Raw genomic sequence first — 25,224 nt, 5'->3', positions numbered from 1 at the left:
GAGGGAACACGTACGGCAGCCAAAACCTTCACGGCACCGCCAGCGCATCCATGAATGCTGCTTGAGGATACCTTGTCCTTGCTCTGAAGACCGGAACCTTGTGATTGTGTCGAGACTGTCATCAGATCTACGTCTGGAATGCCCCACTTTTCCACTAGGAGTTTAAACACTTCTGGATGGAGGCCCACTCTCCGGCATGTACGTCCTGACGACTGAGAAAGTCCGCTTCCCAATTCAGGACTCCCGGAATGAATATTGCCGATATGCCCGGTAGATGGCGTTCCGCCCAATGTAGAATCCGTGAGACTTCCTTCATTGCCAAATGGCTTCGAGTGCCGCCTTGATGATTTATGTAAGCCACTGTGGTGGCGTTGTCCGACTGTACTTGAACAGGACAGTTCTGAATTAAATGCTGGGCCAGGTTCAACGCATTGAAGACCGCCCGCTTTTCCAGAATATTGATCGAGAGGAGAGATTCCTCCTTGGTCCACCGACCTTGAAGGGAGTGTTGCTCCATCACCGCTCCCCAACCTCTGAGACTGGCATCTGTCGTCAACAGGACCCAGTCGGATATCCCGAAGGGACGGCCCATGCACAATCGTTGGTCCTGGAGCCACCAGTGCAGCGACAGATGGACCTCCGGAGTCAATGAGATCATGTGAGACCTGATCCGGTGAGGCAGGCCATCCCACTTGGCTAGAATCAGCCTCTGGAGGGGGCGAGAATGAAATTGAGCATACTCCACCATGTCGAATGCTGATACCATGAGGCCCAGCACCTACATCGCCGAATGTATCGACACTTGCGGACGAGAAAGGAAGCAACGAATCCTGTCCTGAAGCTTCAGGACTTTCTCCTGAGACAAGAACAACCGCTGGTTGTGAGTGTCCAAAAGCGCTCCCAGGTGCACCATGCTCTGAGCAGGGACCAGGGAGGATTTCTTCCAGTTGATGAGCCACCCGTGGGCTTGTAGAAACCGGACAGTCATATCCAGATGACGTAGGAGAATTTCTGGGGAATTTGCCAGGATTAACAAGTCGTCCAGATACGGTGGAGTACCACCCTTGACGGCGGAGTACCACCGTCAACACCGCCATAAGTTTGGTGAAGACTCGCGGAGCCGTAGTTAAGCCAAAAGGTAACGCCCGAAACTGGTAATGGAGGTTGCCAATCGCAAACCTCAGGTATTGCTGATGTGACACTGCTATAGGAATATGCAGGTAAGCATCCTGTATGTCCAGGGAGACCATGTAGTCCCCAGGTTCCAAGGCCAGAACTATAGAGCGAAGGGTTTCCATACGGAACTTGGAAACTTTCACAAACCTGTTCAATGCCTTGAGGTTGAGAATGGGCCGGGAGGACCCATTTGGTTTTGGGACCAGAAACAGCGGAGAATAGTACCCCTGGCCCCTCTGAGCAAGAGGCACCTGTACTATGACTCCTGTATCCAGGGGGGTCTGTACCACCGAATGCAGAGTGTTTGCCTTTGTCTGGTCCAATGGGACGTCTGTCCGGCAAAATCGATGAGGGGGTCTGTTTTTGAAGGCTATGGAGTAACTTCGAGTGACGACTTCCCGTACCCAGACATCTGAAGTGGTCTTAATCCATTCCTGGGTATACCCTAGAAGCCGGCCCCCCACCCTGGGATCCCCCAGGGGGCGGCCCGCCCCGTCATGCGGCAGGCTTATCTGTCTTGGAAGCTGGCTGACGGGCAGCCCAGGCTCTTTTGGGCTTCGGCTTACCATGTTTGGAAGTGCGGGCCTGCTTGTTGTAAGCCTGACCTTTTTGCTTTTATCTGAAGGGCGAAAGGAAGTACCTTTAGCCTTCGACACAGAAGGAGCGTCACTTGGCAGACAGGCAGTTTTGGCAGTAGCTAAGTCAGCCACTATCTTATTTAAGTCCTCCCCAATAAGAATATCTCCCTTGAAAGGGAGTACCTCCAGGGTTTTTTTAGAGTCCAGATCCACAGACCAGGATCTCAGCCACAATATCCGGCGAGCCAGGACTGATGTTGTAGAGGCCTTGGCTGCTAGGATACCAGCATCAGAAGCCACTCTTTAATATAGTGAGAAGCTGTGACAATATATGACAAGCATTGTCTAGCATGGTCAGAAGAGATTTCAGCTTCTAACTCCAAGGCCCATGCTTCAATAGCCTCTGCAGCCCATGTTGCTGCAATAGTGGGCCTTTGTGCAGCACCCGTGAGGGTGTAAATCGCTTTCAGACAACCCTCCACACGTTTATCCGTAGGCTCTATTAGAGACGTGACGGTAGTGACAGGTAGAGCTGTGGAAACCACCATCCTAGCCACATGCGAGTCTACTGGAGGAGGCATTTCCCAATTTTTAGACCGCTCTGGCGCGAGGGGATAGCGAGCCAGCATCTTCTTTTGAGGCACAAACTTCTTTCCCAGGTTTCCTCAGGGTTCCTGACTAGGTGGTCAGAGTGAGGTAAAAATTGTTTAACCACCTTCTGACCCTTGAACCTATCTGGTTTCTTAGGAGGGGCGGATGGCTCGGGATCATCCGTAATCTGTCAAATTAACTTAATAGCCTCCAAAAGATCAGGAACATCCACATGTGAACTACCCTCCCCATCAGCAGTATCTGTGTCAGAATCTGTGGGGTCAGTGTAAGCGCCATCTTCATCAGACGAGGTGTCAGTGACAGCAGTGGATTGTGAGGAGATAAGAGCTCGCTTAGAGGACCCCTTGGTCTTAAGCGAGCGAGGGTCAGACTTTTTAGTAGTCAGGGACTGGTTCAACTTCTTCAATTGAGCAGTTAAATTGTCCGCCCAAGGCGGGTAAGCTGCGGTGACCACATACAGTTGCACTGGCATAGGAGGTCCCATAGGGGGCGTTAGTTTAGTAACTAGCATATGTAGAAGCGTGGAGAAAGTAGCCCACGGTGGGTCATCATGTACCCCCGTTGCCACAGTCCCACTGGGGGGCAAGGAGCCCCCAGAACCAGAGCCCACAGCTGCTATAGTCGCCTCATAGGGGTCTGTGGCTTTAGCAACACCGGCAGTGTGTTCTGCCCCAGAACCGTTACCTTCAGAAGCAGACATGATATAACTTGCAGTATCAGGTAACACAGTACAATTGGCAGCAGCACAATACCTCTTACCCAAACCCCTGCACAGTGTAGTCAGCACAAGCAGAGATACAGGAGAGATATGGTGACTAAAAATCACAGAGAAAAATCCGTATTAGCGTATATCTTTGTGAAAATCCTATATAATTATAAAACCTGACGCACCAAGCCTCCTCAGGTTATAGAATATAGGGATAGCAAGTTAAGTGAGAGACACGAAATGGAAACCACTCAGCAAGCTAATGCACACACATATAGTCACAGTTAAACAATGCAGAGGTTATTACGAACAATAATGCTGCACTGGACCAGCTTATATATTGCTATGTAGTCAATAGATATAACACTGCACAGTAAGAACTGGATGCATATCACAGGGTAATTGTACTAGAAAACCCTGACTAAATGCACTCTTTCTTAACTAACACTGTCTAATAGGCAGGTAGAATACTTAAGTGTCATGTGATGTCACAGCGCTGACAACCAGGCGGCTTTACACAGGAGGATTTGCCCAAGCAATCCCAGGAACAGTGTAGCTGAGAGAAATGACGCCCAGACACTGACAGGGAGTGAGGAAGAGACAGATATGCAGCTCCAGGGCGGGAACATTTGCGGGAAATGGCACCCTGGGGCTGGGGGAGGGGCTCCAGGTCTAAGCCTTATCCCCCTGCTGGCAAAACCACGGGGTACTGTGGGTTACTATTAAAATGTTTTTAAGCGGAAACCTGACCTGCACCCATGCCCTGGTGATCTAGTGGGATCGCCTGTACTGCCACAGTGTCCACCGCCAGCGCGCGCGGCCCGCCTCCCACTGACCGCGCCGGATCGCGATAAAGTACGGGTCCCGCAAGCGGGACCCACTCACCACCTCCCGAAGCGCGGCCACGTGATCCCGGAGAGCCCCCGTCGTGTGTGCCTGACCATGGAAGAAAACCGGAGCCTCCTGCTGTAGGTACCTGGCAACCAGGGCTCGGGAGTGTACAGCGCTGCTGGGGAGAGATGGAGCTGCAGCAGTGAATGTCAAAAGACATATACACACTGCTGCAGCCCTTGAAGTCTTCGCTTTTCTTCTTAAAAAGCTCTTCTCAGGACTGCACAGAGCAGCCCCTCTGTTATGTGCCTGCTATCTGTGGCACCAACTACAAAACTGAGCTCCTGTGCAGGGAGGCGGGGTTATAGAGGAGGCGGCGCTATGCATTCTGGGAACAGTCAAAGCTTTTCAGCCTGGTGGTGCCTCAGATCAAGATCCTACTCTACACCCCTATGTCTACCCCACAGCAGAAAAAAGTTTTATTTTATGTTTGTACGACCTGTGTGCGCTGTACCCCAGTGTGACTTTTGATCACGTATATAGAAAAGTTCTTCGAATTTGCGCAGTGTGAGCTGAGCTGTGAATTTAAAAAAAAAAAAAATATATATATATATATATATATATACATATATATATAATGTGTGTTCTGTTGCTTAAACTGTCCTGTGCACTGTACCCTAGTGTAACTTTGTAATGATCAGTTGAAAGAAGAGAAGTAGCCACAAGCAAATACTTTTGATGGAGCAGCTACCACAAGTCATGACGCTACTAGTCCTTCAACGTCCTCTACTCGAGGGTATCCAAAATTTAAAAAACACAATGTATTACAGTGGTAAAGCACCACTATTTAAAGGGAAAGTTTATTGCAGAAAAGTATAAAATTGACAACATACCATTCACCAAATGCAGTGGCAAGGAAAAGTTGGGGCCTTTCCCTTTTAATTTATGAGTGGGGTGGTTCTGCAACTGTCAGTAAGGCATCTTTTTCTGCCTCTCATGATACAAAACCTTTTCACTCTGTCTAAAAGAGGTGTCATAAAATGAGAACCACTAAGGCAGTAGAACAAATTGTGTTCAGAAACAGAAATGTCATAAATCCCTGAGGAGAGTCTAAAGGTGCAAATACACACTGCACGATATTTTAAACAATGTGGGTGTTTCCAACCAGTCAGAAACAACACCTCATTTAAAAAGTGCCATGTGTATGGATGATAATGATTATGATGCGTTCACCCGCAGGTCATTTTGTTGCTGCTTCAGATCTCTTCAACATGCAGAAAGATCTGAGGAGGTGGAAAACGATGCCATGCATGGCACCGCTGCCCCCCCCCCACCACCACCACCACCACAAACGCTGCCGTCCCTCATCAATGCTGGCATTAGCAAGTGAGTGTGCAAAAAAAGGAAAAAAACAGATGTAATACCAAGACCAGTGAGGTGGTTTTGGAAAAACCAAGACCTAATAACAAATTTAAACTAAAACCAGAAAAAATGGGCTAGTGCATGTCTCTAATAATAAAGGAATAGTCGCAGGTTGCCTAAGTCTGTTCCAATGGGTTTAGATGAAAAGAGCTGAGATTTTTTCATTTACACCTTGAACAGAGGAAGCATGGGGATTACATTTCTGCAAAGCACAATCATGACATATATAATAAGTGCATGTAAAGCTGTAGCCAATGCCCAGAGCTGCAAATGCCCAGGTGTTCCCCCAGGGGTGGATTAATCATGGTGCCTGAGTGCATCCCCTGTGTGAGCTACCCCCTCTCTCGCCAGTACATACACTGAGTAAACTGATACTGTGCCAGCGTCTACTGTTCATTTGGTGATCTTTTGGAACATGTCTCTGCCATTTTTCCAGTGATTTGCTTCATGATCAGGTCTTCAGAAAAATGGTACCTGTGTCATTTTCACAGTGATTTATGTTGCCGACAGGTTATGATCACCTGAATGCAGGGTACGTGGTGTGGAACCCAGTGTTCTCAAGGGCACATGTGAACTGCCCACCCGACACCCATTATAGATACACATATGTATTCCAAAGTCAACTCTCAATTCAAAATCAAAGAAATACCCACAGTTTTCTAGCTTTGGGGCAAAGCCTTACATGTGTCACTGCACTGTTCCTCTAATCACTACATTTCATTCTGCATTGCCTGGAGCCAGCGTTTCTATTGTACATATAACAGAAAGAGCCCTGCTATGCTCTGCCTGGGGTGAATTCTCCACATCCCGAGATTAAACAGCTTGGAATGCATCCTTGTGGAATTCCTGGACCTAGGGCTTTTCCTGCTTTTAATAGGTGGGAAAAAGAGAACAAAGTCATAATGCTTGTTCTGTAGTTTAGGCTACATTTGTTTCTCATGCGTAAGAGGGTAACTATGACCCCTGACCTCTCCAGCCATGTGATTTGCCTTGCATACTGTAGTGACTCCAGCATGTATTTCTTATTTTATGCTTGGAGTAGAAGGGGCTGATTCTCTACATGGACCTGAGTGTGTGTAACTGGGCAGCAAACTGTCGCTCACAGGTACTGTAGGATGTGTTCAATGGCAGTGTAGGTGGAGTAGTGGGCTACTCACAGGTGAGCATACACGAGATCTGGCTGAATGCACCAAAGAGAGGGCTGCTGAAAATGTGCACTGATAGTGATGATGGCTATTTTAACAAGCTGATGGATGGAGGATGTGTGGCTGCATAGAAGTGGCCAAGTCTGGATACAGGAGAAGATACTATTGTTTCCAAGCTCGCAATTTGTGCAACCAAGGGCCTAATTCAGAGTCCTGTTCGCTCGCTAGAGTTTTTTTGCAGTCTGGGTTTTAGCGGAGTCTGTTGTAAGCCACAGCTTTTCAGAAATAGTATTTCAAATTTAACTTTTTATTCGTTTTTTTATACATGGATATAGCCTGAAATTAAAATTTAGAATGAATAGTGTACAAAACACTTAGAGATCTATTTATTAACATTATTTTTACTAAAATAGTGTGAAAAAGGATGTTTTCACATTCTTTTAGTATCACCTGAATGTATTAAAGGGCATTTGGAGCAGTTTTCATGAAAAACTGCTCCAAACCTTTTAATTCACTTTTTTAGTAAGCCACATTGCATTACCCATACTTAAAATGGGAAATGTGATCTTACCAGATGAAGAGAGTATTGACTGCATAGGAGAGGAAAGGGTTAAACATCTGGGGAGGGGTGGACCTAGCTGTAAGGAAAGTTCAGCCTTTAAGGGGGAGGGCTTGATATATATAAGGAAGGTGAAGCCATTTTAAGTCTCTTGGTGACTCGGTTTCGGTTTGGTGAGTGCTGCAGTGTCAGCAAAAAAACTTTGTTTCCCTTGTCTCCTGCTTGTTTATTCATCTGTGGCTGCTCTCCCCCCCCCCCCCCCCCCCCTATCTATACCTATAACCTGGTCTGCCTGCTGACATGGCTGCTAGGCCCCGGCGAGTGTTGAGGGCCCCGGCTCGTTTCAGCTCGGATGTCCGAGCGGGCCCTGAGGAGGCTGTGGGTGGCCTGAGGGACGGGGCTCCGTCCTCTAGGGCCTCTACACCTACGGCCGTAGGCAGCGGGGGCCGGGCGGGATCGCCGCCGGGGGCCAGGAGCATTTCGGCAGGACGAGGGCGGCGTGGGGGACCGGTCGTCCCTTCAAACCACCCAAGGACCAGCGGGCGGCGGCCGTCCCCTCCGGGAGCCGCCGTACCCGGGAGCAGATCGGGCGCCCGCGGGCGCGCGCATGCGTGCTACGGTGAGCGCCCGGCAGCGGCAGGAAACGCCTCTCCTTCCTCGCCGCGGCCGAGGGTTAGTGCCGGGCGAGGGGAGAGGGCGGGTGCGAGAGCCGGCGGTCGCCGCGCGGGGCCTCTGCAGGAGGCCCGCGCGGCGGCCGAGGAGGAAGAACATGGCGGGAGGCCGTGTGCGGGAGGACGTGGGACGCGCGCCCACGCTCGTTCCGCAAGCTGCAGGCCGCGCACGTGCGCGCGCAGCAGGGCTCCCTGCAGACATATCAACCTCTCCTTCTCCCCGTATGCCGGCAAACGGCAGGGGGAGGGAGCACATGAGGGGGGTGCAGCGTATGCCTCAAGTAGGCAACGCTGGGCGCATGGTGGCGACAAGGGGCAGTAGGGGCGCAACACCAGCGGCAAGGGATGGCCGGGGCCAGCGGGCGGGTGCGCCCGCCGCGGGCCCGGTGGCACGCGGGAGAGCACGCACGGGGGGGCAGCAGTTCCCCGTGGATACCGCGGATCACAGCAGGCCCCGCGGCAGGAAGGAAGACAGGGAGTGGGTCAGCGGCCGCAGGGCCGCGGCACGGACCGCCGAGCCCGACAGTGGGTCCTCCGCGGGGTCAGGGGATTTTTCTGTTTCCCCAGACAGGGAGGAAGCGGGCTCTGAAATGGAGAGTGGCGGAGCCGTCAGGGGTGCCCTTGATTTAGGTTTAGAGCACGACGAGCAGGATCCCCGGGGCGCATCAAGCAGTCAGCGGGCGCGGGCTCGCGCCCAACCAAGGACCGGCCACCCATCGGGCGGCGGTTCCGCGCGTCGCCCCGCGCGGGATGGGGATCAGTCTGCGGGACGCAAGGGGTCTGGCGACCGTAGAGCATCAGCGGCACGGCGAATAGCACGGGCCTGCCGAGAGCTGGGGGCCGCCGCGGCGGAGCTGGAACTAGGACCAGGAAGGGAGCGGGGGCGCACAGTCACCGCGCATTCCGCACGGGGTGCCCGGCGTGCGCCACAAGCGTGGGCCGGGCCCTCTTCTTCTTTTTTGTCTTCCACAGAGGACCGAAGTGAAAGAGATGGGGCGGACTCCGTGGCGGATGAGGATTGGCTGGAGGATTACGAAGGATCCGGGTCGGAGAGGTCGATAGCATCCGGTGAGTTGGTGCACTCTATATCGGTTTCCACCACGAGCTCGAGTTCGCGAAGCTCTTCTTCCTCCGCGTCCTCATCTTCTTTAGCGTCGCAGGCGTCCGACGCAGATAGCACTGCTAGGGCAAGGAGGGAGGCCGAGAAACTTGCCAAAAGAGCGGCAAGGCAGCAGAAGAGGCGCAAGCGACGCAGGCGAATGAGTGTAGAGGAGCGTAGGGCAAAGAAGCGGCGCGATCTGCCGGGGGTAGTGCGCTGCGAATACACCGTAGTTATGAGGGGGCTGCGAGATAGCTGCCGCAAGAAAATATGTAGGGGTGACTTCGTGGACTTATTCGTCTTGACGAGGGCCATGAAGAGGGATTACAAAGCGGCGGCCACTAAGACAGGCATGGGTACTGAAGCTTTCCGGTCTTTTGATAATTGGCTGGCCGGTTTTTGGGTGTTTGCGGCATGCTATTTGGAGGATAGGCCGGAAGAGCACATGAATATCATCCGGTACCTACACCTAGTGCATGACATGCAGCGCACGTCCGCTGGCTGGGAATGGCGCCAGTACGACCAAGAGTTTCGGGAGAAACAGGATGGGCTGCGGGTCATGGATTTTGGCTTCAAAGACGTGGAGGTATGGCTCAAGGTGACCCGGGCATCACAACAAGAGGCAGAGCCCCAGAAACAGGGGACAGGGGTGCGTCGCGCGGGGTCATCGGCCCAGGGGGCGGCCGCGGACGGAGGAATGGCCAGGACAGGCGGGTTGGCCGCTCGCGGGGGCGGGCGGTCTGCTACTCGGGGGAAATGCTTCGCTTTTAACAGCGGAACATGTTCCTATGGCAAGCAGTGTCGGTTTCGTCACTCCTGCCACCATTGTGGGGGAGCCCACCCAGCCTCCTCCTGTTTCAAAGGGGGGCGACAGGGAAGCAAGGGGAAGCAGCCTTACTCTAAGCAGGCCGCGAGCGGGACCGCTCAGCAGAGCCCCAACGCCAGTTAAGTTGTTAACAATGGGCAAATGGCTGCATATGTATCCAAATAGAGAGGATGCTAAGTTTTTGTTAGACGGTTTTAAGTTTGGTTTTCGCTTGCCTGTTGCAAGCGAGGTATCAGTGCGGGCGCAGAGAAACCTCCAGTCAGCACGGGCATTGCCAACCGTCCTGCGGGAGAAAGTAGATAAGGAGGTCAGGTTGGGCAGGATGGGGGGGCCTTTTATATCACCCCCGGTGGATGACTTGGTCATCTCCCCGGTCGGGGTGGTTCCGAAAAAGACCCCGGGCGCTTTTCGGCTCATACAGCATCTGTCTTACCCGCCGAGGGGTTCGGTCAACGACGCAATACCGCCGGCCTTTTGCTCGGTGGTATATCAGTCATTTGACGAGGCGCTAGAGATGGTCCGCAGCTACGGGAGCGGGGCCCTCATGGCTAAGATCGATGTTGAGTCAGCCTTTAGATTATTGCCATTGCATCCTGACTCATTCCGTTTCATGGGTTTCCGGATTGGGACGGAGTATTTCATCGACAAATGTCTGCCGATGGGATGTTCCGTTTCATGCTCATTTTTCGAGCGCTTTAGCACTTTTCTTCATTGGTGTGTGGAGTCGACGTCAGGCGGCCACGGGGTTGCACATTACCTCGATGACTTCCTATGCGCAGGTCCGGCGAACGACACGAGGTGCGCCGATTTGTTGTTTAGCACCCAGGCTCTCTTTTACCACTTCGGTGTTCCGGTAGCCGAGGACAAAACGTAAGGTCCTGACTCCTGTTTATCGTTCTTGGGGATTGAAATCGACACAGTGGCGGGGGAGTGTCGCTTGCCTCAGGACAAAGTGTCGAAGCTCCGCGAAACCATTTGCCGGTTCAAAGGCTCGCGTAAAGTCACGCTGCGTCAGGCGCAGTCCTTGCTGGGCATGCTTAACTTTGCTTGTCGGGTAATTCCGATGGGCAGGGTTTTCTGCCGGAAGCTTGAAAGGGCAACGGCGGGGTGTGCCAGGCCTCATCATTTCGTTCGATTGTCCTCTGAATTAAAAAGGGATCTGGCCGTATGGGCTTCGTTCCTGGAGGATTTTAACGGTGTGAGCATATGGCAAGCGCCGGCCGTGGACAGCGACCGGTTGCAGCTGTTTACCGACGCCGCAGGGGCCTATGGATTTGGTTGTTTTTTGGAGGGATCGTGGTGCGTGGCATCTTGGCCGGAAAGCTGGCATAGTGAGGGTCTTACAAGGGATCTGTTACTACTGGAACTTTTTCCCATTATGGTAGCCCTGGAAGTTTGGGGTGACCGTTTGGCTAATCGCAGCATAGTGTTTAGATGCGACAATCTGGGCGTAGTGCATGCGATTAATAACCAGAGGGCGAAATCGCTAGTGGTTCTGAGGGTGCTTGGGCACTTGCTTTTGACGTGCTTGCGTAGGAATCTATGGTTCCGGGCGCAGCATGTTCCCGGCTTGGAGAACGAAATCGCAGATGCATTGTCGCGGGGACAGTGGGAGAGGTTTTGGGTTTTGGCACCCGAGGCCGAAAAGCAGGGTTTTCACTGTCCTGATTATGTTTGGCAGGTGATCGGGCCGGATTGGAAGGTCTAGCGTTGCGGTCGGTAGCGCCGGCCACGCTCAAGGCGTACGGACAAGCGTGGAGCGAGTGGGAGGCGTTTGTTCAGAGTCGGCAACATCAAGGTAAGAGCAAGCATCGGCTGATGCTCTCTTTTATGTGGCAGCTCTACGTTTCTGGTAGGTCGCGAGCGGTGGTGGCCCGGTACTTGGCTGGCGTCTCATTCTTTTGCAAGCTGCGAGGCATCTCGGATGTAACGAAAAGCGAGGTTTTGCGGAAGGCTATGAAAGGGTGGGCGCGAGTTGCGCCGACGCCGCCGGATAGGAGGCGGCCCATCGATGCGGCTTTGTTGCCGGCCGTCATCGAGGCGGTGGGGCGAGTAGCGTCGTCCAGGTTTGAGGCGCTTTTGTTCCGTTTAGCCTTCTCTATGGCTTACCACGGGGCTTTTCGAGTTTCTGAGTTGGTAGCGCCTTCCAAGAGGTCGGAATCGCGCATGCTGGTCGGGGACGTGGTAGTGGGTGAGAGGTCCTTGCTGTGCAGATTACGGCGATCCAAGACGGATCAAGTGGGGAGAGGGCGCTGGGTTACGATGGTTCCAGCGCTAGAAGTAAGTGTTTGCCCAGTGGGTTTGGCAAGGCAATATCTGGGAGTACGACCCGCTAAGGAGGGGTCATGGCTATTGCACTATGACGGGCTGCCAGTCACAAAATACCAGTTCCGGTGGATGCTGGGTCGCTGTCTGACGGGCTTGGGCCTCTCGCCTGCTGCTTTCGGTACCCATTCCTTTCGGATAGGCGCGGCGACGTCGGCGGCTGCGGCGGGTTTCTCCAGAACTGAGATCCAGGCGGTGGGGCGATGGAAGTCGTCCAGTTATAAGCGATATATTCGCCCTGTCACTTGAGAGGGCGCCCGGCGCTGGGGGCATTTGTTAATTGCAATTCGTTATGCTGTTTCAGTTCTGTGTTTTCATGAAGTTGTGCGTTTGTTATGTTTGTTCCCCCGTTTTGTTATCCTACTCAGGGATTAGCTACTCGCCGTTGCTGGCATGAGTCGGCAGCGGGGGTCTGGAGTTATTTGCGATTTTTTGCCTGACTTGACGGACTGAATTCTAATCTATAATTCGGCTAATTTGGTCTAATCAGAGTCCCTCAGCAGGTCTTTACGTTCACCTCCAGCTGAGTTATTACATGTGTTTCCCATTTTATACCCCCCCTCCCCCCCCCCCCCCCCCTTTTTTTATTTCGTTTGTTTTATTTGATCTTTCCCCTTTGTGTCTTTAATTGCGCTTTAAATTGGCAACGGAACATGGTGCAGTCGGCTAGGCCGTGACTGCTGCAATGGCGAGATCTAAAGTTTTTCTTTTTTGGCAGATCCTTCAGTATAAACATTAAATAAGCCTCTTAGTAATCAATTCTACCCCTCTTTTTCCCTTCAGGATGGTTCGAAGACTGTTTGCCCATTTGGGTGGTTGGCCACTCTTACATTTACTGGGCGGCCAGGTTTGTGGCCTCGGAAGGGTCTCAGGCATTGTTTGGAACTCAGGGTGTCAGATGGCTCGGCTGGCGAGGAATGATGTGGGGTGAGCTGAGGAGTAGGTTAGTGAGTCAGGCCAGAGAGCATGGAGTCCCTAGGGTTTTGGTTGTCCATCTAGGTGGCAACGACTTGGGGAAGAGGACATCCTTGGAGCTGCGGTGGGCCATGATACAGGATCTGGCAAGTGTGACCGCGCAATGGACCAATTGTTTGTTGGTTTTTTCCATGATGGTGCCGAGATTGTGTTGGAGGGGTGTGGCGGATGGTCGCCGGATTGATGAGGCCCGGAAAAAGGTGAACGGAGCTGTGGCAAAGTGGGTGCTGTCCCACGGTGGGAGGGTGGTTCGCCACCCGAGGATACGGTTCAGAGACAGCCACCTTTTCCGGCGCGATGGAGTACATCTATCCAATGAGGGGATGATGTTGTTTCTGGAGGATCTAGGTTTCGCTTTGCAGGAGTTAGGGTAGGTTTATGGTGGCGGTGCGAAAGATTTTGGGGATGAGTCTTTCGCTGTTGGCGGAAAAGAACGGCAGTTTCGTATGGTAGAGAAAACTGTAGTGTTTTACAGTTTGTTGTGGTTTAGGTGCACTCACCTCCATCGACTTATGGCCGCTTGACCACCCATCCGGGAAGGCAGCGGCAGGGCACCCAGGAGCGGTGGGTAGTCACTGTGGGGGTTGAGTTGTCACCTATTACCGGTTTATGGTAAGCTTTTAGTTAATTTATAGGATTCAGTTATTTAAGTTAATTTAGATTAAGGAGCCGTTCTTTTGGGCCGCCACCATATGCCAGCTGGAGCGGCGTATTAAATTAATCTCTTTTATTACAGGTTTCCCAATGGTTAGGGACAAATAAATAGCTAGCAATTTTCTGCCAAATTCAAGTCTCAGTGTCGTTATTTCTGGTTATGGTTATGAATGCTTTACTTTCAAAGAAAGGGGTCCACCAATTATCACTAAGATGTTTAATACTAAAAAAGAAATGTGAAAAAATACAGCAGTGTGCCCTGTGATAAGCTCGCCAGCTCAGGGAGGGATTTGCCCAGCTTTCTCTGCCCCTGGCCGGGACCCGGCTACAGTGATCCGCTATGTGTGCCCGATGGATACACAAGCTGATCAGTGTGCTGCAATGTGACCCCGGTGCAGTAAAGTGATGCTGCAAATCGGCAGCACACTTTACAGCACCGGGGGTCACCGCAGCTCACACGATCCGGCGCCGGGCAGCCCAGCAGAAGCAGCGCGGACCAGCTCCCTGGACAAATGGGGATATTGATCTGCTGGGGGGGGTCCGTGGTGCGCGGGGGTAGTCATGATGGGGGGGTCTACCATGCGGTAGCGGTGATGTTGGGGGGGGCGGCATCAGGGTATTTTTTCTGAAAAATCCCCTGATGATGCTGCGGAGTGTCATCGCAGGGACAGAGCGATCAGTGGTAGTCCCGGGGGGAAGCCCTGCAGCTCAGCGCCCGCCACACCCTGTCCTCCTGCAGCATGGAGCACGGCGGCGCCCTGAGATCCCCGGCCGGCACCCGCCCATCTCCTGTCATATGCTCCTGCATGCGGGGCAGGACCACACCATTCCCAGTGTGCACCCCCCGAGGCGCCGGTCGCTACCACCATCGGCACCCGGAACCCCGGCACTTCATACAGGAACAAGCAGCTGTGCAGCCGGGGCAGGGTGCGGGGCAGCTGCAGGAAAAACGGAGTGTACCAGCTTCCGGAGGGCAGGGAGGAGGAAGAGTAGGACCCCCACCAGCTGCTGCAGGAGCTCGGAGGCGGTGGGGGATCCTGGCGCAGTCTGCCAGGACACACTGGTGAGAGAGGGGTCGGCGTTTGGCGGCGGGTTGCGGAAAGAAGCCCATAGGCTTCTATAGGGTATCGCCATAAAAAGATGGTGATACCCTCCGCACCAATATGTAAGCGGCTGGGTCTTAGTGTATTTCAAATTGTGGTAAAACCCCCGGAAACGGGGTTTTACTGCATTTTTCCCTTCGTACATCCCGCCCTTAGTGAGTCAAGAAAAGAGAGTACCTATGACCATAAATATATGCTATGGTTAATACTCAGAATGCAAAGATTGCATGAACCAGTATGACAGGTCAACTGGATTTGACGTCACATAGGACTCCAGGCCACGTCCATCTCCTGAATTTTAAAGAAAAAAGAGAACTAAATAACTGCTTACAAGCGCCCAAATAATGGACTGTGCAATACCAATGAATTCCCCTGATATAACGCGCGGCCGACAACACTAAGTGGGTGTCATGTAGAAGATGCAAGAAACAGGGAAACGGCTGCGCAATGTATCAGGGAAAGGAATAATGAGAGCCGACGTTTAAAGGAATTATCACAATTTATTAACCAAGAACACTGGATAAAAACATGCTAATCGTAATACCAATGATTAAGGAATAGTAAATGTATGGCTATGTTATAAAACACACCTTGATAAATATAGATATCAAAGAGAAGAAAAAAGAAAGACTCTGTGTTGGGGCACGCTTAGAAATTTGAAATAAGTTTATTAAAACTTAACATTTAATTAATAACGAATAAAAGTAATGAGGAGTTTGATACAAAAAAATTGTTCAAGAACACAAAGTAAACATATATATTGACAGAAATCAGGATAAGCCTGATACAAAATTATGGGCACCTGTGGTGAAAAATATACTGAAAAACATAAAAAATTACAAAAAAATTAATATTATTAAGGTGCCTGAGTTAATCAAAATTCAAAATTGGAGTAGAGGTAAATGATATGTACATATAATCACCGCAGTGATAATTGTAGGTAAGCACCTAGTCTAAAACCTCATGAGAATAGATGAGAGGCACAAAGGTTCATAATTGAAATGTCAAATGACTGAGGGTAATCACCTGGTAGAGATTCTGTTTGCTAAAAGGCTAGATCCTTGTAGATAACAAAGCATTTAAGATAAAAGTATGATTATTAAAGATACAAAAGAGCATTGATAAATAAGCCTAAAGGCAAAGCCAATTGTAGATAAATAGAAGGTTTGCGGGAAAGTTGGATAAGGAATATGTAAGTTTCAGAAGTTGCTCTAACACTTCTGCTGTTTGTGATCAGAGGTCACAATCTTACTGCACCTGATATTCCCAAGAGGTCACCCTACTAGGTACTGATCAGGCTTATCAGCGCTTAGCTTCCAAGGTCGGATGAGATTGGGCGTTGCTGCTGAAATATGGCAGTAATAAACACTAGGACACAAATGAGAGAGTGTAATGAGTAGTGAGCAACAAGGTACTTCTGCTGTCCAGTTTCTAGCGCAGATTCTCTGTTGCTGTGAGCATTGCAGAGAGTGGTCTCGCATCTGGATGAGAGGGTACTAAAAATAGAAGTGAGATATGCTCAGAATAGGGAGGAAACCCTGCCTTCTGCTGTCCACTGTCTTATATAGATATATAGCGGACAGTGGATGAGAGAGGTGGGTTAGGCTTACCTATTGAAAAAAAGGGTGGTGGGAAAATTAGAAGAAGGAGAAGAAATGGTAATGTGGTGAGATCACAAATTAACAAAAAATTAAGTAAATTATGAAATAAAACAATCATGAAATCAACGATTAATTGGAAAAAGGAAAGTAAACACAGGCTGCATGGTAAAGGCTTACCAAAATGGGTATAAGACCCTGTTTATGCAGAAAGGATTCTGCAAAAATGTATTACATTTAAAAGGAAATACCAGAAAATGGTTTAGAGCAATAATTAAGGATCAAAAATAGCAAACATGGAAAAAAACAATATTGATTATATATCAGTATCAGTTAAATAACTGGAGTCCAAATGGGCACATACAATACCAGGGAGTCCCAAAATGTGATCTGAGCTAGAAAGAGTTCAGCATCACTGAGCACAGACGGACCGTTTCACCAGGGTGGCTTGTTCACTGTGTCAGGGCATAAGGAAAAAGCTGCTGTATTTAAGGCAGAGGAGGGAGGGAACTGGGAGGGCTTAACATCACTAGGGATCCCGATTGGTGGAAGTCCATAGTGACATCACCCTCATTTTAAATAGGTAATTGTGCTGATGAAAAAAAGGGAAACAACAAAGACATCAAAAACAGCAGAAGGCTGGCGAATGTTCTTACACCTGAAAGTGTAAATATAAAGTCATGAGGAGGTGGCTGCCGTATGAATAGTTCATTGAGATGTTCTGTATATCGGGATCCCACGATCGCGTCAAACCGGAAGTGTCGTTCTTGGCCGGAAGTCATGTGGTCGCGTGCGTTCCGGAGTTTGCGTTTCAACTGGACGTCAGGCCGGAAGTAAAGTCATCCGTTTATGCTATGAGGCTGGAGTTGCTAGGTAACCGTTGTTAGATGGCCGGATATACGGAAAAAAGGTTTTATCACGGCTGGAAGTGTTGCAATGCATTCGTGCACTGTTAGTAGCTCATCTTATTGCCATAGTATGCATTAGTGCGGTGGATCTTCATGGCTTGGGTCACATAGGAAACACTGAAAAAATATAAAAATAATGATAAATAAATAAATAAATGGAAATATTGGATCTCCTAAAAACCGGGAGAGGGGAGAGAGACAAAGTGGTTAGTTAGAGTATTGGTTGCGGATGACACACTTATCGAGTACCACAGTCGATTTGTAAACTCCCCTATGGTTTATAACCCATTTCCATAATAGCAAGGAGAGTGGGCTTCCCTGGGTGCGACTTCTAACCATCAGATGACAAAAACTCCAAACGCTTCCATATGCAGTTCATATATATACATCATATCATGGATGCAGGTAAGTAAAGAGAAATCTGTATGTTTACGATCCCAATAGCCTATGCATAGGACTTAGGTCTCCATTATGAGGGACACAGCTCCAACAGGATGATACGCACTTTGTTGTTTGTGTAGAATTACCACGTGCCTCACAACATCATTCACAGAGTCAAAAGATTCAATAAGTTTAAAAATTCCTATGCATAATATAATCAATTAAAGATATGGGATTGAAAAATATCATAAATCATTGATTTCAAAACAAATTTCATACCAATCAATATCCCTTATATGAAAGCAGGAAGATGATACAACACATTGATCATGCTTGAATTTTATAACCGTGTGAAGTTTATACATGCTTTGCAACACATCAAAAAGGACTGATTGTCATCCCAGTGTGGAGTTTGTATGTGCTTCAAATCACAAAACTTGTTCAAATGTATCCAGAAGTGAAAGTGTCATCCCAGTGTGGAGTTTGTATATGCTTCAAACCACAAAAATTGAATATGCAGTCACTTACTCTCAAGAGATGATAATAACCCCCTATGGGAGTTAATGCACAATTTTGAATATCCTATATCAATATCCAATGGAGATAAAGGAGAGGCTAGTACCAAAGTACTTGAAGGGTTGAACCCTTCAAGTACTTTGGTACTAGCCTCTCCTTTATCTCCATTGGATATTGATATAGGATATTCAAAATTGTGCATTAACTCCCATAGGGGGTTATTATCATCTCTTGAGAGTAAGTGACTGCATATTCAATTTTTGTGGTTTGAAGCATATACAAACTCCACACTGGGATGACACTTTCACTTCTGGATACATTTGAACAAGTTTTGTGATTTGAAGCACATACAAACTCCACACTGGGATGACAATCAGTCCTTTTTGATGTGTTGCAAAGCATGTATAAACTTCACACGGTTATAAAATTCAAGCATGATCAATGTGTTGTATCATCTTCCTGCTTTCATATAAGGGATATTGATTGGTATGAAATTTGTTTTGAAATCAATGATTTATGATATTTTTCAATCCCATATCTTTAATTGATTATATTATGCATAGGAATTTTTAAACTTATTGAATCTTTTGACTCTGTGAATGATGTTGTGAGGCACGTGGTAATTCTACACAAACAACAAAGTGCGTATCATCCTGTTGGAGCTGGGTCCCTCATAATGGAGACCTAAGTCCTATGCATAGGCTATTGGGATCGTAAACATACAGATTTCTCTTTACTTACCTGCATCCATGATATGATGTATATATATGAACTGCATATGGAAGCGTTTGGAGTTTTTGTCATCTGATGGTTAGAAGTCGCACCCAGGGAAGCCCACTCTCCTTGCTATTATGGAAATGGGTTATAAACCATAGGGGAGTTTACAAATCGACTGTGGTACTCGATAAGTGTGTCATCCGCAACCAATACTCTAACTAACCACTTTGTCTCTCTCCCCTCTCCCGGTTTTTAGGAGATCCAATATTTCCATTTATTTATTTATTTATCATTATTTTTATATTTTTTCAGTGTTTCCTATGTGACCCAAGCCATGAAGATCCACCGCACTAATGCATACTATGGCAATAAGATGAGCTACTAACAGTGCACGAATGCATTGCAACACTTCCAGCCGTGATAAAACCTTTTTTCCGTATATCCGGCCATCTAACAACGGTTACCTAGCAACTCCAGCCTCATAGCATAAACGGATGACTTTACTTCCGGCCTGACGTCCAGTTGAAACGCAAACTCCGGAACGCACGCGACCACATGACTTCCGGCCAAGAACGACACTTCCGGTTTGACGCGATCGTGGGATCCCGATATACAGAACATCTCAATGAACTATTCATACGGCAGCCACCTCCTCATGACTTTATATTTACACTTTCAGGTGTAAGAACATTCGCCAGCCTTCTGCTGTTTTTGATGTCTTTGTTGTTTCCCTTTTTTTCATCAGCACAATTACCTATTTAAAATGAGGGTGATGTCACTATGGACTTCCACCAATCGGGATCCCTAGTGATGTTAAGCCCTCCCAGTTCCCTCCCTCCTCTGCCTTAAATACAGCAGCTTTTTCCTTATGCCCTGACACAGTGAACAAGCCACCCTGGTGAAACGGTCCGTCTGTGCTCAGTGATGCTGAACTCTTTCTAGCTCAGATCACATTTTGGGACTCCCTGGTATTGTATGTGCCCATTTGGACTCCAGTTATTTAACTGATACTGATATATAATCAATATTGTTTTTTTCCATGTTTGCTATTTTTGATCCTTAATTATTGCTCTAAACCATTTTCTGGTATTTCCTTTTAAATGTAATACATTTTTGCAGAATCCTTTCTGCATAAACAGGGTCTTATACCCATTTTGGTAAGCCTTTACCATGCAGCCTGTGTTTACTTTCCTTTTTCCAATTAATCGTTGATTTCATGATTGTTTTATTTCATAATTTACTTAATTTTTTGTTAATTTGTGATCTCACCACATTACCATTTCTTCTCCTTCTTCTAATTTTCCCACCACCCTTTTTTTCAATAGGTAAGCCTAACCCACCTCTCTCATCCACTGTCCGCTATATATCTATATAAGACAGTGGACAGCAGAAGGCAGGGTTTCCTCCCTATTCTGAGCATATCTCACTTCTATTTTTAGTACCCTCTCATCCAGATGCGAGACCACTCTCTGCAATGCTCACAGCAACAGAGAATCTGCGCTAGAAACTGGACAGCAGAAGTACCTTGTTGCTCACTACTCATTACACTCTCTCATTTGTGTCCTAGTGTTTATTACTGCCATATTTCAGCAGCAACGCCCAATCTCATCCGACCTTGGAAGCTAAGCGCTGATAAGCCTGATCAGTACCTAGTAGGGTGACCTCTTGGGAATATCAGGTGCAGTAAGATTGTGACCTCTGATCACAAACAGCAGAAGTGTTAGAGCAACTTCTGAAACTTACATATTCCTTATCCAACTTTCCCGCAAACCTTCTATTTATCTACAATTGGCTTTGCCTTTAGGCTTATTTATCAATGCTCTTTTGTATCTTTAATAATCATACTTTTATCTTAAATGCTTTGTTATCTACAAGGATCTAGCCTTTTAGCAAACAGAATCTCTACCAGGTGATTACCCTCAGTCATTTGACATTTCAATTATGAACCTTTGTGCCTCTCATCTATTCTCATGAGGTTTTAGACTAGGTGCTTACCTACAATTATCACTGCGGTGATTATATGTACATATCATTTACCTCTACTCCAATTTTGAATTTTGATTAACTCAGGCACCTTAATAATATTAATTTTTTGTAATTTTTTATGTTTTTCAGTATATTTTTCACCACAGGTGCCCATAATTTTGTATCAGGCTTATCCTGATTTCTGTCAATATATATGTTTACTTTGTGTTCTTGAACAATTTTTTTGTATCAAACTCCTCATTACTTTTATTCGTTATTAATTAAATGTTAAGTTTTAATAAACTTATTTCAAATTTCTAAGCGTGCCCCAACACAGAGTCTTTCTTTTTTCTTCTCTTTGCTTAACCATTACTGACTCTGGGAGCACCACCAACTCAAATAATTATTTAGATGTCTTCATTAAGAATCTTTAAATTTAAACTTGGTATCGTTGGTCATTCCCTGAACAGTTTTCTACAATCTGTGTATTAATCTATGTTCATCATTACCACATTTTTCCTGTGCGGAACCAAACCAAATTTCTGTTAACTAAATATAGATATCGTAAGAAGTTTTAGAACAGCTTGTATGAATGAACTTGCTGAAGATCCGTAATCACTCACAAGGTTATCACTTGTGGATTCATTTGTATAAATAATAAATCAGAAACTGTCCCAGGTAGTGCACAAAGTTCCCGTCACAGAGCTGAGCTGCTGTAATATGTACCTGTCCTGTGGGCTGGTCCGAGACCTGGCGTCCCCGGTTCTTGATCCTGCGTTGCCCACTCGTGCTATGCAGGAAGGAGACGGTGAAGGTCGCCGGGCTCGTGTGGCGAGTAGGACGGATGCGGCTGATGAAGGCCGCCTGCTGGTGTGTGCGGCTTGCGGGAACCAGAGTGCCAGTATAAAAGTTCGTTGGATCTCAGCAGAGAGCTGCTGGTGTGGATACCTGAATCAAGGTGGATGATGAGGCGGGACCCTAACGCGTTTCGTCACGTATCACGTGACTTTTTCAAAGGTGTATTCCTACCTCTATGCTCAGCAGTATTTAAAGCCAAAGTGGCTAAAGGTGTACAGGTGTACATGATAAAAGATTAATCTATTGTGGTTAAAAACGTCGGCTCATATACTAAAGTGCCTGATAAACTTAGTAAAGGCAGTTTAGAAATATCACAATAAATTTGTTGTAAACATATAATGCAGTCCATTACAAATAAACAGCTCATAATGTCGGAATAAAAAATACAAGTGCAATACAAATGAACAAATAATAAGGACACATAATTGAAAATCTGTATATAGACAATATAACTAAAAAGAGACAATTTAGACAATTTAAATCTCCACATGGCTATTTCGGACATGGATTTATTCACAAAAATAAGTGAGGATCATAGATATAATAGGATAAATCTATATCATAACTAAATGATAATATAAAGAGCTTTGACTTTCATTTAGACCATTATTTGTAGCTCTATTTGCATATAAAATATTTTTGTATGCACCAATGGCTAATAACGATAAAAATAACAATGATAATACATATATAAAGAAATTTTAAATAAAAAATAATAAAAATTAGAATAAATTATTGGACCGGGATCCGAACCCGGGTCTCTATCTACGTGAGGTCATGGCTAAACCGCATGAGCCACTGAACCGTACATTGAGGTGTAGGTAAAACATAGAATAAGGTACTTTGGAGAGTGGAGATAGTGTCTAGCTCCGAATTGAACATGCCAAGTTGTTTTTTAGTATGAACATTACCAGAGGCGTATCTAGGGTAGGGCGAGTGGGGCACGTGCCCTGGGTGCCTTGGCAGGCCCAGGAGAGGGGGGCGCCGCCGGCGTCCAGGGCCTCATGCCCCACTCGCCCCCGTCAACCCTAAATGTGAGGGGAGGAGAGCGCAGCGTCTCTCCCTCCCCTCACCGCCGCTGCCAGCACTAGCAGCGCTGCCAGCAGCGCTGCTGTGTCCGGTCTCCGGCGTTAGCCAATCAGAGCTTGCGGACCGGCTCCTGATTGGCTGCCGGTCCGCGAGCTCTGATTGGCTAGCGAACCGGCACCAGACAGCTGCCGGAGACCTGGAGCGGTGAGGGGAAGGAGAGGCGCTGCGCTCTCCTCCCCTCACATAGCAACAAGCGGCCGGTAAGTGACCGGGGGGGGGGGGGGGGGGGTCCGGCGGCACAGTGGGGCATGTATCTGGCACCAAGTGGGGCCTGGCACTGTGGGGCATGTATCTGGCACTGTGGGGCATGTAACTGGCACTGTGGGGCAATGTATCTGGCACTGTGGGGCAATGTATCTGGCACTGTGGGGCAATGTAACTGGCACTGTGGGGCAATGTAACTGGCACTGTGGGGCATGTATCTGGCCCTGTGGGGCATGTATCTGGCCCTGTGGGGCAATGTATCTGGCACTGTGGGGCATGTAACTGGCACCAAATGGGGCATGTAACTGGCACTGAGTGGGGCCTGGCACTGTGGGGCATGTATCTGGCACTGTGGGGCAATGTAACTGGCCCTGTGGGGCAATGTAACTGGCCCTGTGGGGCAATGTAACTGGCCCTGTGGGGCAATGTAACTGGCCCTGTGGGGCAATGTAACTGGCCCTGTGGGGCATGTATCTGGCCCTGTGGGGCAATGTATCTGGCCCTGTGGGGCAATGTATCTGGCCCTGTGGGGCATGTAACTGGCACTGTGGGGCATGTAACTGGCACTGTGGGGCATGTATCTGGCACTGAGTGGGGCAATGTATCTGGCACTGAGTGGGGCAATGTATCTGGCACTGAGTGGGGCAATGTATCTGGCACTGAGTGGGGCAATGTATCTGGCACTGAGTGGGGCAATGTATCTGGCACTGAGTGGGGCAATGTATCTGGCACTGAGTGGGGCAATGTATCTGGCACTTAGTGGGGCAATGTATCTGGCACTGAGTGGGGCATGTATCTGGCACTGAGTGGGGCATGTATCTGGCACTGAGTGGGGCATTGCATCTGGCACTGAGTGGGGCATTGCATCTGGCACTGAGTGGGGCATTGCATCCGGCACTGAGTGGGGCATTGCATCCGGCACTGAGTGGGGCATTGCATCCGGCACTGAGTGGGGCATTGCATCCGGCACTGAGTGGGGCATTGCATCCGGCACTGAGTGGGGCATTGCATCCGGCACTGAGTGGGGCATTGCATCCGGCACTGAGTGGGGCAATGTAACTGGCAGTGTGGGCCATTTTCAGTGGCCACACCCCTTCTGGTGTGGCCACGCCCATTTTTTCATGTTTCTTTTTTTTTGTGTTTTTTTTTTTTGGGGGGGGGGGGGGGGCGCCATTTTCCATCTTGCCCCTGGGCTCCGAAAACCCTAGTTACACCTCAGAACATTACTGAAGACAGCAACACAGATGGATCCCTGAATGGGATCAACCTGAGATGAATTATCCCAGAGTCTCTCTTTTCCTAACTCTATCCACTTCTCCCCCACCCCTCCCCCTTCCTCCCTCCTCCCTCCCTCTACCCCTAGCTTACACAGCTGTAATGTGATGATCTTAAATAAAGAATTGGTATAGATTGAATGTGCAAAATACTGTCAGGTGAATAATTGACTCTGTAATTAGAATACTAGAATGGACTAATTGTTTATGAAAAAGTAAATTTATTATTAGAGATCAAACTCAATGGATTCATTTAATCCTTCAGGAGAGAGGGTTCTCAATTTATTGATCCAATAATTTTCCCTGAGACAGAGTTTCTTATATCTGTCCCAACCCCGTGATGTAGGCATAATGGTTTCAATACCAATGAGTTTGATTTCCTCAGGATCTTTATGATGTATTGCAGAAAAATGTCTAGAGACACTGTGAAAAAAGAATCCCTTTTGTATGTTTCGTCTATGTTCTAAAAATCTAATCCTAAATTTGCGGGTTGTTCTACCGACATAGATGAGATTACATTTACAGACTAGCATATAGATAACATAAGAGCTGTTGCAGTTGACAAAGGAGTGTATCTCAAACTGTTTCCCATCAGAAGAGGTAAAGGATTTGGAATACATTGCGCAGCCGTTTCCCTGTTTCTTGCACGTCCATCGCCTGCTTAGATCCACTAGGAGAATCCTAGGATTATCTTTAATCAAGTGCAAATAGTAAAAAATATTTTGGTGTGCAATATGTTTGTGGATTCAAACAACAAATAGAAAAAAAGCATGAAGAAAGTTATAGAGGGAGAATCTGCTGTTAGTGTTAGGCACAGAGTCAAAATAATACAAATTCTACAACACTCTGTATTCCCTGGAGGTCTCCCATCCAAGTACTAACCAAGCCCAACACTGTTTAGCTTCAAAGATCAGACGGTATTGGGCGTTAGTAGTAATAATCAGATTCTGACTCCTAGATTGTTGATTCTTTTGGTATATCTTCTCATTTGGCAACCTTGGCAAAATACAAAGCCATATTTGACAAATACTG

The 25,224-nt window shown here is 48.1% G+C and overlaps 1 protein-coding gene and 2 pseudogenes across 5 annotated transcripts in view; 2 read left to right on the top strand and 1 right to left on the bottom strand.

The window, feature by feature from the left end:
* Window positions 1–25,224, top strand: part of LOC135056556 (solute carrier family 2, facilitated glucose transporter member 9-like) — a 286,898-nt gene that overhangs the window by 59,626 nt on the left and 202,048 nt on the right. The window lies entirely within an intron of this gene.
* LOC134891142 (5S ribosomal RNA) lies at window positions 15,928–16,046 on the bottom strand (annotated as a pseudogene).
* On the top strand, window positions 20,374–20,492 carry LOC134891141 (5S ribosomal RNA; annotated as a pseudogene).

The sequence above is a fragment of the Pseudophryne corroboree genome, chromosome 3, assembly GCF_028390025.1.
Source record: "Pseudophryne corroboree isolate aPseCor3 chromosome 3, aPseCor3.hap2, whole genome shotgun sequence".
Taxonomy (NCBI): Eukaryota; Metazoa; Chordata; class Amphibia; order Anura; family Myobatrachidae; genus Pseudophryne; species Pseudophryne corroboree.
Note: the sequence above shows the minus strand (reverse complement) of the source record. Positions and strands in the feature narration are given on the sequence as shown.